Raw genomic sequence first — 19,248 nt, forward strand, 5'->3', positions numbered from 1 at the left:
TACACCGAAACGCGCGTCAGCGCTTGTTCCACTCCTGGAACCTACTAAAAAACCTCTTTGGGACTTCATGCCATCTGTCGCACGTCCATCCTGTACATCTGTGGCAACCGTGTGAAGTGAAGTGTGAATGATTATGAATGATTGAGTGTGTGTTGGTGATATGAACTGCGGAAATATGGGCCCTGTTTAGTAAAAAAAAAAAAATCTTATTCGACCTTTTATTGTATATTTATAATTGTTATTGTTGAACACATTGGTGCACATCATGAAATGCCTAATGAAAATGAGAGAAAAAAATGAACTGCAATAATTTATAATAAACTGTTTTGATAAAATATTTTATTTTTTTTGTAAAATTTTTATTTTGCAGTATATCAGATAAAACAGTAAGGGGGTAGGGAGACAGTAAGAAGGGAATCAGGAAAGAAAGTGAGAAAGACAGGCGACATACCGCCACAAAACCCCACACAGGGGGCGCAAAAATAGGGAGGGAATCATTCGCAGAAGAAGGGCAGCAAGGCTCCAAAGTCCACAAAGAGCTGGCAATAGTCCAAAAAAAGCAACGGGGGAACGTCCACCCAGTTCAGGCCCTCGTCCAGGACAGGTATCCCAACAGTGGACGCGGCATCCTCGGATAGAAAGAGCAGCTCGGATTCCACCCAAAGCCAGTGGCCATCCCCAATCAGAGCTAGTCGCACCCAAAGAAAGAACAAGGAAGAAAGAAACAATGACCCCAACGACCCCCCTCCCTCATCCCTCCCCAACATCGCCCTCCCCCCAGTGGCGGCAACCAGCAAGCATACAAAGCACTACAGACACTCGTGAAATCAAATTTGGAAGAGATGAAGGGACCGCAGCGCTGATGGACACACTGCGGAAGGCAGACCCCGGGACAGAAACCTCACAAGCGGGCCCCAGTGGCACATAAAGTTCTTGAAGTTCCCTAGGAAAATGTCAGAGAGGCGTTCCATGCTCAACAGACGCCACAATCGGGCATGCCACAAGGAGACAGCAGGGGCAGATGGTGACTTCCACGCAGCTGCTAGAGTCATCTTAGCCGCACCCAGACACAGCCACATAACACGCTTATCCGCCCTAGTCTGATGCTCGAGCAGCGGGTCTCTAAGCCCTAATAAGACAAAGGCCATGGAGTCCGGGATCGGGTAACCCAAGATGTCCTTTATATGGGATAGGATCTCAGCCCAGAATGGTTTGATGGTGGGGCACTCCCACCAGATATGGCTAAAGTCTCCCAACATCCCACAGCCCCTCCAGCATTTATCAGAAGCAGTGGGGAAGATGCGGTGCAGTTTAGAGGGATATAGGTACCAATCAAAGATGAGTTTCATATGTGCCTCCCTGAGGTCAGTAGAGTGATTATGTGCCGTCACGTCCCTCCATAGGCCCTGCCATTCACTAGTAGAGATGTCCCTCCCCAATGTGGCCTCCCAATGGTCTTGGTATCGCGGTCGCGGCGACACAGCAGAGTCCAGCAACAATTTGTTAAGGAAGGAAATCGCTCCTTTCATGGTGGAGGTGCGGAGGAGGAAGGATTCAAATTTCGATAAGGGTCTGGTGGCCGCATCGACCACCGCAGGTGACATCGCCCAATGCAGAAGTTGGAGATGTCTGAAGCGTTCCGTTGGAAGAACACCATAATCCCGCATGCAGTTGTGGAAAGTGAGAGGTGCGACGCCATGGAACAAGTGGGTGAGGGCTCTACAGCCACCCTCCCTCCAAGTGTCAAAGGGACCTTCCGTCTGGGCAGGGGGGAAGGCCGGGTTGAAATGAATCGGGGTGAACGGGGACGGGAAGGTGGTCCAGCGGTCATCGCCGCTCACCGTGTCCCAGACCTTCAGCACTGTGCTCGTGGGAGTGCTAATGTAAGCGTTTTTGGGCCGGTCTGCTTTAGGTTTCCAGGCCAGATCCCAAATGGAGCGGCCCGCCACGCTCCGATCCATGTGGAGCCAATGCTTCTCCGACATCTGTTGGGACCACTCCACGATGATTCTCAGCTGGGCAGCTTTGTAGTACAAATGCATGTCCGGAAAGCCAACCCCCCCCTCCAAGCGTGGGCGCCGCAGAACCGCAAACGGAAGCCGTGCTCGGCCCCCCTGCCAGACATATCGCAGCATCACGGTCTTCAATCGGCGAAAATAGTCGAGCCCGATCGGGATAGGCAAAGCCTGAAACAGGTATAGCAGTTTGGGAAGGAGCACCATTTTAAGGGCGTGCACCCTGCCTAGCCACGAAATGAATTTAGGCTTCCACCGTTACAGCTCAGTCTTAACGGAAGATAACATCGGGGGGAAGTTAGCGTGGAACAGAGCACCCACGGTGGAAGTCAACCTTACGCCCAAATAGAGCAAGGACGCTGATGCCCATGCGAGCGGAGTAAGCAGCCGGGTTAGTTGCACCTCCCCCGCCGACAGAGTCAGATTTAGGATGTAGGATTTATCAAAATTAACTTTGAAGCCCGCCACCTCCTCGTAGGCGGAGAGTACCGAGTGGACATGGGGTAGCGACAGGGCCGGGTCTCTGATAGACAACAGGACGTCGTCAGCAAAGAGCGAAATCTTATGCTGTTCGCCTGTAAAAGGAAGGCCCAGAATCCGCTCGTCCTCCCGCACCGCCAACGCCAACGGTTCTATACTAAGGGCGAAAAGTAGTGGCGAGAGGGGACACCCCTGGCGCGTCCCTCGAGAGTGACGAAAACTCTCAGATCTATGGCCGTTGACCAGCACACGAGAGGTAGGGCTACTGTAATTGGCTTCAATCATCCTTATGAAAAGGGGCGAGAATCCGAAGGCCACCAACGTCTGATGTAAAAAACCCCAGTCGACGCGGTCGAAAGCCTTCTCCGCGTCAAGCCCCACTAGCACCGCAGGTATGCGAAATCGTTCCGCCTTTTCGATGAGGTGGACGACGCGGCGCAGGTTATCATGAGTTTGCCTGCCCTTAATGAACCCGGACTGGTCGGGATGGATCAAGGCAGGCATCAGATCCTGCAGTCTACCCGCTAGTATAGAAGAGTACAGATTGGCGTCCAAATTGAGAAGCGCAATCGGGCGATAGGATGTACAATCAGCGGGGTCCTTCCCCGGCTTAGGGATAATGGTGATCAATGCCTCGGCCATAGAGTCCGTGGTCCTACCATCCACCGCCATCGCGTTAAAAAGAGAGACTAAGTAGTCACAGATGTTGGAGGCGAACGTTTTGTAGAAGAGGGCCGTATAGCCGTCAGGCCCAGGGGCCTTGTGCAACTTCAGGGCTTTAATGGCATCCAGGACCTCCTCCCGGGTGATGGGGGGGGACAATAAGTCATTCCATTCGTTAGAGACTTTCGGGAGAGGTAGGCCTTCCAGGAATCTGGACTGAGCCTCCGGATCGAGAGCGTCACCCGAGTAGAGCGCCGCGTAAAAGCGCCCGAATATGGCTGCTTTGTCCGTATCCTTATGCTGAACAGAGCCCGCTCGGTCGCGAATCCCCCCTATATAGTCTTTCTCACGTTTGTCCCGGAGTTGTCGGGCAAGATGGCGCCCGATCTTGTTGCCCTGGGAGTAGGAGGTGCGCCGAAGGCGCAAAAGAGTAAACTCCGCCCTGTTATTATAATGGGCCCTCAGTTTCCCTCGTACCGCCGTCAGGGGGCGCAGTGTCACTCTGGAGGGGTTCGCCTTGTGGGCCTGTTCCAAAGAAGCCAGCTCCTTTTCAAGAGCCTCCCTCTCCTCGCGCCTTAGCTTATTCAAGTTCGCGTTGAGAGTGAGGCACGTGCCTCGCAGAGAGGCCTTGCACGCGTCCCACCTGGTATACACCGATGTGTCCGCCGGGGGATTAAGGAGAAAAAACTCATCAATAGCCTTGCGCAAGGCCTTACAGGACACCTCATCCCGCACCAGAGCCGCCGGGAAATACCACTTACGCCAACCATCCCCCCCAGTGGCCCAGTGTAGTCCCAGAACCACGAGGCTATGATCCGATAGTGAGAGTGGAAAAATATTAGCCAATTGAATGTCCCCCCGAAGAGCCTGGCTAGTCAAGATATAGTCTATGCGGGAGTATGATCTATGAACGTTGGAAAAAAAGGTGTAATCCCTAGTTTGTGCATGGAAAAAGTGCCAACTGTCGATTAGTCCCATATCACCCAACTGACGTTTAGTTTCATCTGAGAAGACACCAGTGTCCGCCCTGCGGGCCCCAGAACTATCCAAACCCCTGTCCCACACCATATCGAAATCACCCAGCAAGAGTAAGTGACCCTCCACAAAGTCCCCCATTTTGTCCAGTAGACCCTGCAAAAAGCCATTCTGACCCGCATTCGGGGCATACAATACAGCAAACGTACACAGGCGGCCACGCAACAAACCTTTCACCAGTAGCCAACGGCCTTCCTTATCCACACTCACTCCCAGGGGCTGAAAATGCAGGGAAGCCCGGAAGAGCAGGGCCACCCCCCTATGTTTCGTGGGCGCAGATGCCCTGTAGATAAGAGGGAACTGTCTGTGGCGAAGCCTCAACTCGTCCTTCCTAGCCAGGTGGGTTTCCTGGAGGGCGACCACATCTAGATGGTGATCCACAATATACTTCCAGAGCTTCTGCCGTTTCTGCAGGGAGTTAAGGCCCTTCACATTCCAAGTTCCTACGCTGATATGCATAAGGGAAAGTTAAAACACCACGCCATGCAAACTTCCATACAGCCACAGTGCTCGTACCGGTCATGCACGTGAACCAGAAGCTGCATCCAAGGGAGACGCGCAAGCACAAGCATTCGAGGGGAAGAACCCAGCCACAACCATCCCAAAGAGACCGCAAGGTCACCTCCCCATCCCCGAGAGGCATCCATGCTTGCAGAGCTCGTGGGGGCCATAGAAGTCACACCACAGAGCAACGTCCAAAAGACAGGAGTGAACATCAAAAAATTTGTTGTCAGCACGCATTCAGCACACACGGTCGCCGCCACTACCCCCCCAATCCCCATCCCCAACCCAAACCGCCCTGTCATGACATCCACACGAAGAGCATTAACAAACCCACCCTCCCGCAACAACCAAAGAACCAAAAAAAACGGGCACAGGGCCCGCAACCTGTAATGTACAGTCGACAGTTCCAATGGGCCACAGGTCACACGGTCCACATCAGGCTGGAAATGGGGCGGGGGCACCAGATCAGGGGCCCCCAGGACCAAGGCCTGGGGTGTCTTCTCCAAAAGTACCATAGTACCCCAGGGCCTCCGGAGTAGAGGCGCCCCGGCACCCAACCAGCACAGAGAGCGGGGATCATGCCGCTCCAGAGGACTGCTGGGAATCCGCAAGGGTGGCCGAGGCCACCGACGCCACAGCCGATCCTCTTTCCTGCAGGCTCACAGAGTGGTCCGGGCGCAGCCGCTCCGGGGAAGCCCCAACTCGGTGCCAAGAGGACGAGCGATGTCGTCGCCGCGAAGGTGAGGACTGGGACGCCTGCGATGATGGGTCCTCCTCCAGTCCCAGCAGCTCCCTCGCAGACTTCAGAGAGCGGATCTGCACCAACCTGTTCTGCCAGCGAAAAATGATCCGGAAGGGGTGACCCCAGGAGTAAGAGATGCCGTGCTCCCTCAGATAGGCAGTTACCGGCCGGAATTCCCTTCGTTTTTGAAGCGTGGACGCTGCCAAGTCTTGGAAGAGCTGGGGTCGATGTCCCCAAAAGTCCAAGTTGGAGAGTGTTCTGGCTTTCTGGAGAATGCGTTCCTTAGTCTGGAAGTCGTGTACACACGCAAGAATGTCTGGAGGGGGACCCCCTCGCCTGGGCAGGCCCACCCTGTGCACTCTGTCCAGTTTGATTTCCCGGACGTCTTCATCGTCCAGAACCTGTACGAAGAGGGCCTGCACGTAGCCCCTCAGATCTCCAGCCTCACCGTCCCAAGGGACCGCTCTGATACGAATGTTATTTCTCCTGGAGCGGTTTTCCAGGTCCTCGGCATATGCTTGCAGGTTCAAGTTCTGGTCCGTAAGGCGGAGAACATCTTGCTGAAGCTGGTGCACATCATTGGCCATACTTAAATCGTGGTCTTCCAGCACGGCCACCCGTTCCCCAATGCCATCCACGTCCCTCCGGACCTCACGTAGATCTGAAGCCAGTTGAGCGCGGAGCTCAGAGATGTCCTCCTTGATCGAGGCAAAGAGTTCAGACATGAAGGCCTTAGTGGCCGGTGAGTCTTCATCTGATTGTCTAGTCGAGCCACTTGCCCCAGGGGAATTCGGTGGGTGCGATGTTTTGGAGGTCCCCTCCTTCACCGTCCTCCCCTTGCGCGGCTGTTGCGACATAGTGGCGGAGCAGCGGAGGCAGGCCGCCTAGGGTGCAGGCCGTGCTGGGGCACCCGCGTTACCAGCGGCAGCTGCCCAAGAAAATGGCGGCACAGGGCCTCCCGCCGAGGATGCCGAATTCTCCGCAGCACGGGGTCAGGCCTGGGGGGGGGGGACACCCGGGGAAGCCGGGCGGAAGGCACCGCTCCTGGGCCGTGCGAGTCTAAAAAACAGTCCGTGGGACAGAGCGAAGACCTTACGTAGCACGTGTCCAGTCGCAGGCGATCTCACAAGACCACCACCGCAAGCCGCAGGGAAGCTGTAGGAAACGCAGGTGAGCTGTAGGAAACACAGGTGATGGGCCTCCCAAGGCCGAGCGATGTTCACACTGGAGGGGACCGGTGGGGTCGTCTCTCCGGCGGACAGAGGTCATCAAGGGCACCGATGCAAGGGGCAGGCAGAACCACTCCCAGTTCATCCGGGCTCGCTAGAGTTTCACCGTCCAGGCGCACGTGGCCAGCCGGCTGACAAGGCGTCCAATCGCGCAGGATACGCCACAAAACAATCAACTCGCTGCAGCAAGGGGGTTGATGGCTGAGAAAGGCAGATGACACCCTCCGGTCCGCGAGGCCCCACCAAGTCGATGCCGTGCAGCTGCGTCACACCACGGCTTCACGTTCACGCTAGGCCGGTGCTCCGTAGGCCTCAAGCTGAAGAGCTCCCGGCGGCGTCGCTAAGCCACTCCGGGACGCACCGATGGTACCAGACCACTCCGCACAGAGCCGTTGATGTCTGTGGCTGCTCCAGAGCGGAAGGAAGCCCCGCAGGCGTTGCTGTACAATGCTTAGCAGGTCGGGCGCCGGAGCGACTCGAAAGCACGTCTTACTCCGACGCCATCTTGGCCACGCCCCCGATAAAATATTTTTTGCAATGTGTCTGTGAGATATCCCCTTGGGTTCAGAGTGATGTGTAGTCTTTTGGACCTATTCTAGGCCTTCCTTATGAATCTTTTGGCAGGTTCCTTTCCTGTTTTGATACTCTGAAGTCCGAAACACCCGCTCCGACTTGACTCAGGACCTGCTGTGCACCTTGAGAAAGCGACGCATAACCTGTCTGCGACTGTAGAAATCGACCCGTAGCACTTGAATTTTCTCACACATCGCACCTGAGCACCAAATCTACATAGACGCTTGTCTTAGATAAGACAACGATGCATCACTTCTTTTAGCAGTAAGAAACTGACACATCACCTCCTCTCCAGTAAGGAACCGATGCATCACCTCCCCTGCATGACAGTAAGGAACCGGCACATCACCTTCCCTGGAACAAGCAACCGACTCATCACCTTCCCTGTGAGTAAGGAACTGATGCATCACCTTCTGTGCCCCTGTTTTTCATCCTGTGACTTTGACGCATCCAAGTTACTTTGCACTAAAAGTGACGCCTCCATAGTTTCCTATATACTGAACTGTTTTTACCTTTATAAAATCATATTTTGATATCTGTATGTTGGGAGCAAGGAAAGGTTTAAGATGTCAGTGGAATGGGCGCACTGCTATAGATCAAAGCGCATGAGTTTACAAACTGCAAATGTTATTAGGTGGTGCGACTAGGTGAATGGGAAACCTGTGAAACCATTCAATAGTCTATCCAGCAAGCCGGTAAGACACAACTCATAGAACAGCAACCCTATGCACACACATATTGAGTACAAGTAAAAATCATATCGTAGGATTAAAGCAGAGTAACACAAGGTAAGGTGGCAGAAAGACGAAGAGGTCTTGTGTATGCTGAAATCTTCAGTTCTTTATTTCCATCATAATGATACAGCATCCAAGTTACTTTGTGCTAAAAGTGATGCCTCCATAGTTTCCTATATACTGAACTGTTTTTCCCTTTATAAAATCATATTTTGATATCTGTATGTTGGATTGTTGTTGTTTTGGTCTTTTATGGTTTAATAAATATTCTTTATTTTTCTAAAATGGTGTGGTGTTCTTTTGTAGTGTTTTAACTGTGTTACTATATCTGTGCACAAATGCTTTAAGCATTGCCTCTGTAGTTTAGCCTGACTGCTCTGTGACAAGCTACCACAGGGTGAGCACAGGCAAACTTGGGTGACTAGAAGGAAGGGTTTCTACTTGGACAGGGGACATATTTCTGTCAACTAGAGACCCTAATTCTAACACCCTCTTAGTAAAACTCACACTAGGCTAAGGAGAACTATGATATTTCATGCACCCCTACATTTACAAACCAGGAAACCACTGATTAATCCTTAAATGCTGTAAGACAATCAAACCTAGGTGTCAAACTTTTGTAAACTTTAGTTTGCCACAAAAACTGAACGTGTCTATAAAAGTGAATTATGATGAAAGTGCAAATTTATACCTACGTTTAAAGAACGTCAAGAAACTCCGCAACTTCTACATTAGTAATATTGTATTCTAAATTAACCTTAGCATTGATGCAATTCATTGTGGAGTCTTAAAAATGAATATGACTGTTTCTGAGGAGAATCTTTACATTGTGCCTATATAGGAATAGGATGTTAAGTGCTGGTGTAATGCAATTGAGTTGTAAAAACTGTATTGCATTTTGGAAGTGTGGCATTAACTCAACATTTAGAGTCCATGCTTAGCCATGCAGTGAAACATCTATATGAGAAGGGGCTAATATGGCATCTAGTGCTCCACAAGTTTAAGCATGGTTTTTGTTGGTGGATAGCACCAGGCTTTTGTCGTGGAAAGAATGAAGATATTTCTTGAATGTGATGCACTATTACCACATTTCTCAAACTCAAGGGAATTGAAGAAAGTTGATGTAACTTGATTACTGTAAATATCAATATCTGCACCACTGTTTACTTCAATTTATTTAAACACATTATATTGATTTCAATTAAAAACATAAAGCAATAGCTGCCAGGATAAGTTACAAACAATGAATAATGCGCTGCAGTAGCACATACTAAAAAATAGGCAAAAAATGACAAGCAAGCAAGTACATTTAATAAATTGGTTAAAAAAGACAAGCAAGTACATATAATAAATAGCTTACAAATGACAATCAAGCAAGTACTGTCTTAGTGCAAAACATATTGAAGCATAACTTTAGCCCACTACAGCGTGCAACTAGCTAAGAATAACATCTAACTCCCCCACCTACAGTTACCCCTTGCTAAGCTGTGATATGTAGAGTACCACAATGGCCAGCAACAATAAAGTTCACCACAGTAGCTCCAAATCCCACCACAGGTGACCCATGCAAGGTCAGTTTTCACCAACCGTTGATCCTTCTGATAAATCATGGAGCTATTCTGTGTAAATGTGTCAACGTCCGGGGCCAACAAGCCATCCACAAGGTATTCCCAAGCTCTAGCCCTTTTAAACATTCCTCGCCCTCTCTTCATCACAAAACAGCACAGCACACTCAGGACCTGCCCATCTAACCAGTTATTCTCCCCATTTAGTCATTTGAGGGCCTTGCGCAGACTTCCAGTGCATTGTTAGTTATTGGATTGCCAGAATCATACCAAGTTGGTCAATCGAGTAGGGTTATTCTCTTTTTGGGGCTGGGATATCCCCCAAGGAGGCAGGCCAGTGGTGCACAGGGATTACCCGTAGAATTATATCATTAGCACAGTCCGTTACCGCCTCCTAGGACCCTGCTAAGGACGGGCCGGACTATACCATATGGAACATTCCTGCCCCAAGCTCCACACATTTAGGACATTTTGCAGCTGCAGTCGTATAAAATCTATTAATCTTACCAGGTGTAAGGTAACTTCTGCAAGGCTTTACATATCCATGCAGATATGGTCAACCATATCAAACCTCTGTTAAACTCTTACAACAACCACTCTAAGTTTTCCTTCACAAATTATCTTATAAATCCACATCAGTTGTTTTTACTGTTGATGACCCTGAATCTAGATGTGAAAAGTTTATAAATGTCCTTGATGAGCACGTTCAAACAATTGAAGGCTCTTTACTACCAGCATCCGACCTTTTTGTTGAAATCAACCAGAACTGCAAAGCTCATAAGAACTGTTTCCATTTTTTTTAATCTCCTAGGATAAACTACTTAATAACATTGCCAAAGTAAAACATTCTAGTCACTTCACTGACACTATTTATGGTGATATTGCCAATGAATACACTTAAAGTATGTAACCTGACCTAACTACATTTGTACATTCATCCCACTCAAAAAAGCAATATTCCAGACTGTCTTAAAATTGATCTTCACTCCTTTTGAAGAATTTCTTGATGGAGAGCATAATCTGGCAGATGCATCAATGTAGCCTTTTGCTATTCCTAAATAGCGATTTTTAAGGAATCGCTATTTAGGAATAGCAAAAGCCTATGCATGTAGGAATCACTATTAAAATAGTGATTCCTAAACATTCCCTAATTGCTAGTCACAATTAATTAATGCTGTCCCATTCATTCCTATGGGCCTACAGGCCCATAGGAATGAATTGGAGATTGCATGAGCAATTAGCGAGTACCAGTAGCTACTCACAAATTGCTCATGCAATTTCATGGGTGCAAGGGTGTCAAAATGACACCCTGTTGCACCCCTGAAATTGATCTCTGCACATATGTTGCAAAGACACATGCCCTAAGGGCATGTGTGTCCGCAACATGAAACTTTGAAAAATGCACAAAAGTGCTTTTTTCAAAGTTTTAGCAAATTACCATGAAGTTCAACTTCATGGTAATTTGCTACTCCTATTAGCGAATTTGCTATTTTTTTTACTTTCATGCATTGCATTTAAGGAATCTCAATTTGGGATTCCTTAAATGCAATCGCAATTTAAGGAATCTCAATTTACAGATTCCTTAAATTGCGATTTTTGCATTTGGGATGATGCATCCCAAATGCAAAAATACCGGGAGCAAAGGGGCAGATTCTGAGAATCTGCCCCTTTGCTCCCAGTATTTACTTTGATTCATATGCCTGAATATTTTCTGCTCTATTGTAAGGTCTCCCTTTTTAAAGAAGGGATTGAAAGTGGTGTCTCTTCTCACCTATCCAAACATATCTTTATTATTCATGGGTAACTTGCAATCAGCTTTCTGTCATAGGTGCAGCACACAAACTGATGTCCTTCAAAGTGTTGTTGAAGCATTTCCCTTTAGGAAATTCTTGCCTCCTTGTGCTTTTGTTTTTTTAAATTTAAATTGTCTTATATAGAGCATCATCACTCTTTGCCATTAGATCACTGCCATCTGAAGAGACAGACTCTTAAACCCTGGAAGAAAGTGATTTGTACCTAAACTATATTTTACTGCATATTCAGATAGACCAATAAAAGGTATAAAAACTGTAAATGTTGGGTAATTTATATACGACAGTGGGAGTTACAACTCTGTTATAAGAAGACACACGGTGCCCTGGAAATCTGGAATCATCTCGCAAACAAAAGTATAACAACTTTTGATTTTGGGTACTTGACACCAGTGAAAAAACAAGTATTTTGCACGCGACATTGTACCACACATCAGATATACACTCACGAAATACTCACTACATTCACCACTCTGCATAAATTAATACCAAATCTCCTAGCTCAGTCATATCACTGTATGTACTAAACATTATTATACTCAAATTGCAAATACCCATGGTGCACTCAGTCAGCAGCTGCATCTGCAATTAGCGTTCACTCTTATTGAGTGACACACACAGCATGCATATATATTCTCTACCCCCAAATTAATTACTTACAAAATATTCCAGCCCACAAATCTTCAAATGGTTTTTAAAAAACCCTTCAGACATGTTTCTCAGAGACATAGGAGTCTCGGGGTATGAAGGAGAAACACAATCTGAATAAAAGGCAAACTCTTTTTTGCCCATTCATGTCTGGAATATCTTAGACACACAACTAGATGCCTTATTTCACTTCAAAACAGTGGTAAATAGACATTTGACTACTGTTTTCTCCCTTTTCATCTTACTTTTCATTCTTGAATCACCAAATTACTAATCCCATAATAGACGTGCTAATAATTACAGGCTACAAAGTCATGTGTTGTGTCCTACAAGATCATATTATAGGTGGTGTTGGAGGGACCATGTGGTTGTGACCAATGGCCCCCACAGGATACCCTGCACTTTGTTTTACTTTGTCCCTTTTATTCACAATCTAGGAGCCCTTTTTTAAAGAGGATTTTAAAGAAAGCTAGATTTAAACATGCTAGGGTGGCCTTAATATTTTTAAAACTGTCCTCAGATGCTTTGACTCTGTTTTGTACTGTACATTTTTTAAGGGCAGCGGTCAGGCTTAGAGCAACAAGGGGCTTTGGGAGAACATAGGTCGCTCGTGATGTCGCTTTTTATATGGCCGTATGAGGGAATTGGCTGAGGGGAGGGGTATCTAATCATTGATGTATTGAATATGTATTATGGAGAATTTTAGATTGTTGAACTGTTTTTTAACTTTGGTGTATTTTATTGGTACTTTTATGGTATTTTTTTGTACCGAATAAAGTAATGTGATTGATTGATTGATTGGTGTTGGAGTACCATCATGCACTTGATGCAAAGAATGAGGTAATTGTTTTTGAGTGGAAGATCTTTAATCTATCCTCTTACATGTTAAGACTCTACATACGTTTGACCTTACTTTATCAACCTCCTAAACTCAACACTGACTCACCTCAGCAAATCATGGATGGCGCAGCTTCATTGGATTTGCTGTAACCCAAATTATTAGTAGTTGTGGGCAATTAAAGTCTGTCTTGAGAACAAGTCAGGTGGTTAAAAGTGATTTTGTAGCAGCTTAACAATTTAGTGCTTAACTCTTTACAACTTGAAACCCACACCCACTGCAAGACACATGTTAGATCCTACTGCAAGCTCCATAAAGAACTTTCCTGGATGCCCAGGATCTGTGTTAATCTCCTAAGGATTTCAGTGCTCCACAACTGAGCCTGGTCAACAAATCAATACATTCAAAATTATGTGAAGCACTTTAGGCTCCTCAAAAAGGACAGAGCAAATTTTAGTACCAAAGCATGAAGGTTTATTAAACATTAATGGTTTACAGAAGGGAAAATCGGGTTAGCAGCAATTTATAATCAGAATTCTAATGGTTCAAGTGGTAGACAATCAGTTAGATCAGATCTCATGAAGCAAAGGACAAACTAGCATGGGGTCGCCTTAAAGGGAAGTACAAAGAAAGTCTTCTGCTCTGTTCTGCTCTAACCTGCTCTAAAGACACACCAAACTACCACTTTACCGAACTCCATGTAGTTTTCAAAAGATTGTCCAATCAGGTAAAAACAAAATGATACAAATACATATGCAATAAGCTCTTAATGTATCTCCCAATAAAATCTTTTTTCTGTGTTCATTAGACTCTCACTGTGTATAATAAGATAAGGTACTGGACTAGTCTGTATGCACTATTCCTTGAAACAACATTCCATGATGTATAAAAAGGAAATAAAACATTACTTCACAAGGGAAAGAAAGAAAAATAACATTGCACTCCACAATATTAGAACTACATCTTACCTAGAAATAAAATATTCATGTGCCACAAAGCAAAGATGGCACCCAATATGACCTTGATTGAAAATGAATATAACATTGGTGAAAAGAGCAAGGCGCCAGATTCCTCCTCCTGAATATCAAGAAAGAGAGAAGACCCAAACAGAGCAAGCCTAGACAAAGAATGATTCATTAACAAAATTACCCAACCTTGTAGCAGAAAATCTTAAACAAGATAAATAGTAACTAGAGGTTGAGAATGAACACATATCTAGATGTGTTTCAATCCATCATTACGTGTATCAAGAGGGAGAGAGAGGACCAGAAAGCTAGTCCAGATCCCCGGTTTATATGTCAATTAATCAAAAAGAGACTAGCTAAGGATGGGGTTGGCATGATATTTATATTATAAGGATCATAGTGACTCAGTTTTGTTTCGTCAATTGGTGGTGGCACCTGCTGGTTGTATTTTGAAAGCCATCACCCACCAACCTAGTTGGTGGCATGCTTCATCATCGGGCCCACCCAGTGACACCTAGCGTGTGCCGGGTGTGCTACGACGCCTGATTACAGTGGAGCAGGTATGTCACTGTGTGTGCGGTGAAGGGTGATGAGTTAGTGAGTTTAAAACGGCTTGGCGGGGGTCCCAGTACCAAAGGGTAAAGATACTTTATTAGCTGGGCCTCCGTCAGCGGTTAAAAATAAGGCTGTGGGACGTTAGAGGCGGGTTACGACCTCCCACGTCCTTTAGAGTGTCAACATGTTTCAGCCAGTGCCTTATCAATATGCTGGCTTTCTTCAGGACTGATAAAAAGGTGTGTGTAATTAAAAACTAGTGGGTGTGTAGTGCAGGCTATGTGTCTACACGCCCTAAAGTGTATCTATGTGTGAGAGGGGGATTCCCTTCTCAAGATCACGCTAGTTTTAGGTTGTTTTCTTTTCAAGGTTATTGAAGTGGCAAGGGGTTGGCCAGGATTACTGGCCAGCGCCGGCTTTGGACCTGGTGTGCCTCCTTCGCACGAAGGAGGCACACCAGGTCCAAAGCCGGCACACCCAGGAAGGCCGATAGTTTCCGGATGCGGCTCAATTCTTGAACCGCTAGGACAATATATTGATCATTTCATTAAACCCTTCGTGCCTCAAACCACATGCTATATCAGAGACACTATGTCCATGATTAACTTAATTGAGGAATATCCGTTTGATCCCACATCCAGCACCATGTGTACGCTGGATGTGGAATCACTCTATACTAACATTCCCCAATTCGAATCACTCCGTGTCATCGAATCCATCCTAGACACACGCCCAAGACCACACAATGTACCATCTAAATTCATTCTACAGCTTCTAGAGATATGTCTAACCAAAAATTTCTTTCTCTTCGAAGGGCAATTCTATGGGCAAGTCCGTGGAACTTCCATGGGGGCTGTTTTTGCCCCCAACCTAGCAATTCTGTATATGGACTACATTGAGAACCATACTATCCTGGATTCATCAAACCCCTTCCACAGTGGCATCAGCCTGTGGAAGAGGTATATTGATGATATCTTTATGATTTGGCAAGATTCAGATACCTCGCCAGACCAACTCACACACTGGCTTTGTAACAATAGTGGAGGGCTAAAATTCACAATGACTACCAGCAAAGAATCTCTACCTTTTCTAGACCTTGAAATAAAACACTCAGAGGGACGACTAATAACCAGTCTCCACCGCAAACCAACTGAAAGGAATACCCTTCTAAACTACAAAAGTCATCACCCCCGTGCCCTAAAAGATTCACTGCCTTACTCGCAATTTCTACGCATCCGTAGGAATTGTTATTACAAACAAGATTATTTCACAGAAGCTAAAACACTAAGCCACAAACTCAGAAATCGTGGTTATCCACGCAAACTAGTAAGGCGCTCAATGAAAAGAGCATGATACTGTCCCAGGGAGACACTGTTAGAACCCCACACCAAACACAACCAGGAAAGAATTACATGTGTGACCACATTTTCTCCAGCATCAAATGCCATTAAAAAAAGTGTTTTGAAACATTGGCCAGTTCTAAATGCCGGCATTCTCAACTTGGAACGACCAATGTTCGCTTTCAAAAGAGCAAAGAACATAAAAGATCATTTGGTCTGTGCCACACTTCCACAATCTGATCCAAGGAACACCTTAAATGACTTATGGAATTTACCAACTCTTAAGGGCCACGCAAAGTGCGGACAATGTGTTTCATGTGAGTCAACTATAGAAGGCAAAACATTCAATTTTGGCACAATCAGATATGAAAGACACTATTTTACAAATTGTAATTCACAAAATGTGGTGTACGCAATTTTCTGTCCCTGCATGCTAATATACATAGGACAGACCAGCCAAAAGATCAAGCTCCGGATGGGACAACATAGAAGCCGGATTAGGTGCCAAACCACCAATGCACCTCTAGTCGAACACTTCATGGAAAAAGGGCACACAGAGAATGACTTTGTATGGACAGTGATCACACAAGTAAAGCCGCCCCCAAGAGGAGGTGATGTCTCTCAACTGTTGAATAAAGTGGAACTCTACTGGATCCTAAGAACTGACAGCATTCGAAAAGGACTAAACAGAGTTGAGGACTGGACCTCGTTGCTATGAACTGTAATTTATGAGTATAAATTGTAAATATGACTAGTATTGTTCACAGAGCACCTTCACCCTCCTTGCGCCGCATCACCCTCACCCCCACCCTATAACCACCTTGTTAATTATTCAGGCGTAGTCGCCTCCCTCTTATGCCTTAATTACAACTACGTTAATCTACTGTGTATTAATGAATTATTCTTTATCGTGATAAGCAGTTCACCTCTGAATGTAACCTACCCAGCTGAATTCCCTTAATCCAAACCCCACTACAAGATGGCCGCCGTAGCCATTGACGCCGGCGTGTAGTCCTTTTTCCATTATAATTATGGATCATGTGTGCCAGCCAACTAGCGATCTCCGCCAGAACCCCCTCCTTCAGCCATCATGCTGCATCTAATTGTAAGTACCGCTCCTTGCTCGTTACGTTATTGAGAGATTTCTTAGGGCAGACAACTAATGGCGAGTTTTATTTCCCGCCAGATCCCTCAGAAACACTAACCAGGACCAAGCGCGACCTTCGGCTTGAACATGTAAGTGTATCACTGTCCCCCGGCTTCCCCGTAGTTTGTTGTATTCCTCCGGGAGACCTAACTTATCCTCCCCTTGTTTCAGCCTCCCAATTCTTCTCACGGAAATGACACTATCGTGAGTATTCTTTTAAACCGCTAATCACCTCGAATTGCACGTAATGCAAACACCGGAGGTATTCTTATAGCTGATTCAACTTTTATCTCTTAGTTTTTAACGCTCCGAGGAAAGCCTACCATGGAGCCACTCTGATAAATTACGAGGTACTCTCTTCCTATATACGTCGCATCAGGTTGATAATTACGCTTGTTTAGCCATGAAACCTCGCTTTCATAGCACTATATTATAACACCTCCCACTTCACTGCGCCGATCTTCGAATAGACGTAGTGCCCATTTTAACTCACTGGTCCGCCTGGCGCCTACGGCCACAAGCATGATCACCGTAAATTGGAACACCATTGAAACTGCGCCGCCCTTACCACTCCGAGGTATCCTCACAAGCCCCTCAGATTCACAGCTATTCAAACATCTCCTGTCACTGCGCCGTTTTTCACACCTGAAACGCACACTTGTGCTGGTTCCTTTTTAAATCACTAGTAGATGCCCCATGGCAGTAAGTGTATCCGTAGCTTTTCACACAACTTTTGTCACTGCGTCGTTTTTCACACCTGGAAACACCTTTGAATGTTTCTTTTTAAATCACCAGCATGTGCCTCATTGCACTGAGTGTATTCTGTTCTTCCACACAGCACTATAGAAATTGTCGAATAGTGTTGTTCAATATGAAATGAATTGTTTTCATGCCTAGTCGTTTCTAATGATTTCTTCCTATTTTTTATTTTTTGTTTCCTTCCTTTTTCTATGTATTATGTAAACTCGCAAAACAAAGGCTTTTTAAAAAAAAATTCCAAGACAAACATGACATATATTTTTCTGTCCTGATGATGATGCAAGTATTGTGTAATTGCATCGAAACGTCGTCGACCTAAATGCACCATATGTTGATTTGACTACATAAATTCTGAACAACAATGGGTTGCTGAGATTGTATACTTGTCTGTATTACCATGGAATGAGTACAGACCGCCTTTGTGCACTTCTACATAACTGTTTGTGTCACTTGTTTTGTTCTTGTTTCTTGTGGGTCACAGGCTGTGCCCACTTTTGTACAATTGTCGTTTACACTGAGTAACATAAAAAAACTTTGAATAATTAAAGAAACCTGCCCGGCTGGGCGGAGGTCATATATACTATTCAGTATATGTCTATTTTTTACTCTGATTCTCAATGTCTAGGGTCCCCTGTTCTGTAAAATAGCCTATTGCCCAAGGACCCGAGTGTGATTCCTTTTGGGTTTCCCTTGTCTTGTCAAAACATAGTTAAGCGCAATCGCATGATTGCAAGGGATTGGTATCCCTCCCCCCCCTTTTCTCTTCAAAAGTGGGTCCCAACCTTCACTTCCCTCACTAACCCCAGTCCGTGTTATTGTCTCCTCGACTAGGCATGTCAGACCCCCACCCACCACTTTACAATTTAGACTACATCAATAAGATCCTAGGAGGCCCTTCTCTCCTCTCAGACTCTGACAATACCCCAAACACTACGAGTCCTTCTCCTAAAGAGGAACTAGAAAAGGCAAAAAAGAAAGAAGTCAGACTGATATTAATGATCAAGCTTCTCACAGACTACCTGAAAGCTAACATAATTCCCATTGGCCTACAGGTCAGAAACATCCCCGGCGTCTTCACTGATAATCCGAAATATCCGAACGGATTCAGTTACATCAGCACTACTTGTTCCCGGCACTGGATGGTGCTGGGGATCGATATTGCAACAGAAGAACTAAAAAATTGTCCCTTGAAATAACCGATCTTGAAAAACAAATTAATGATAATAATACAAATACTGAGGCCAAAAAACTCCTAGATCAAATCCAAAAAACTGTAGACGATTTCCATAAATTTGAAACTGATAAAAAAAACAACAAAGTTCGGAAAGACATTAAGAGCTTTAGCCAGGAGAGAGCATATCCTTACCTTGCAAAGGACTATTACACAAATCGCTCATATAACGGTCCCCAATATCAAAGACCGTGGGGTCGATTCAACAAACGCCAAAACTTTGTAGGATTTTCAGATAGCTCAGCAGATTCATCAGGAAATTCAGACCAGAGCGAGAGTCCAGGCCCATCCAATAGGAATTTTTTAGGGAAAGGCCGAGGACAACCGGAACCCCCAGGGAAAGGCAAAGACAAACAACCACAAAGGTGGCCAAACCCGCCGGGCGAGCGCTTTACTCGCCGCCAACACTATCGA

The sequence above is a fragment of the Lissotriton vulgaris genome, chromosome 10, assembly GCF_964263255.1.
Source record: "Lissotriton vulgaris chromosome 10, aLisVul1.2, whole genome shotgun sequence".
In the NCBI taxonomy this organism is placed as follows: domain Eukaryota; kingdom Metazoa; phylum Chordata; class Amphibia; order Caudata; family Salamandridae; genus Lissotriton; species Lissotriton vulgaris.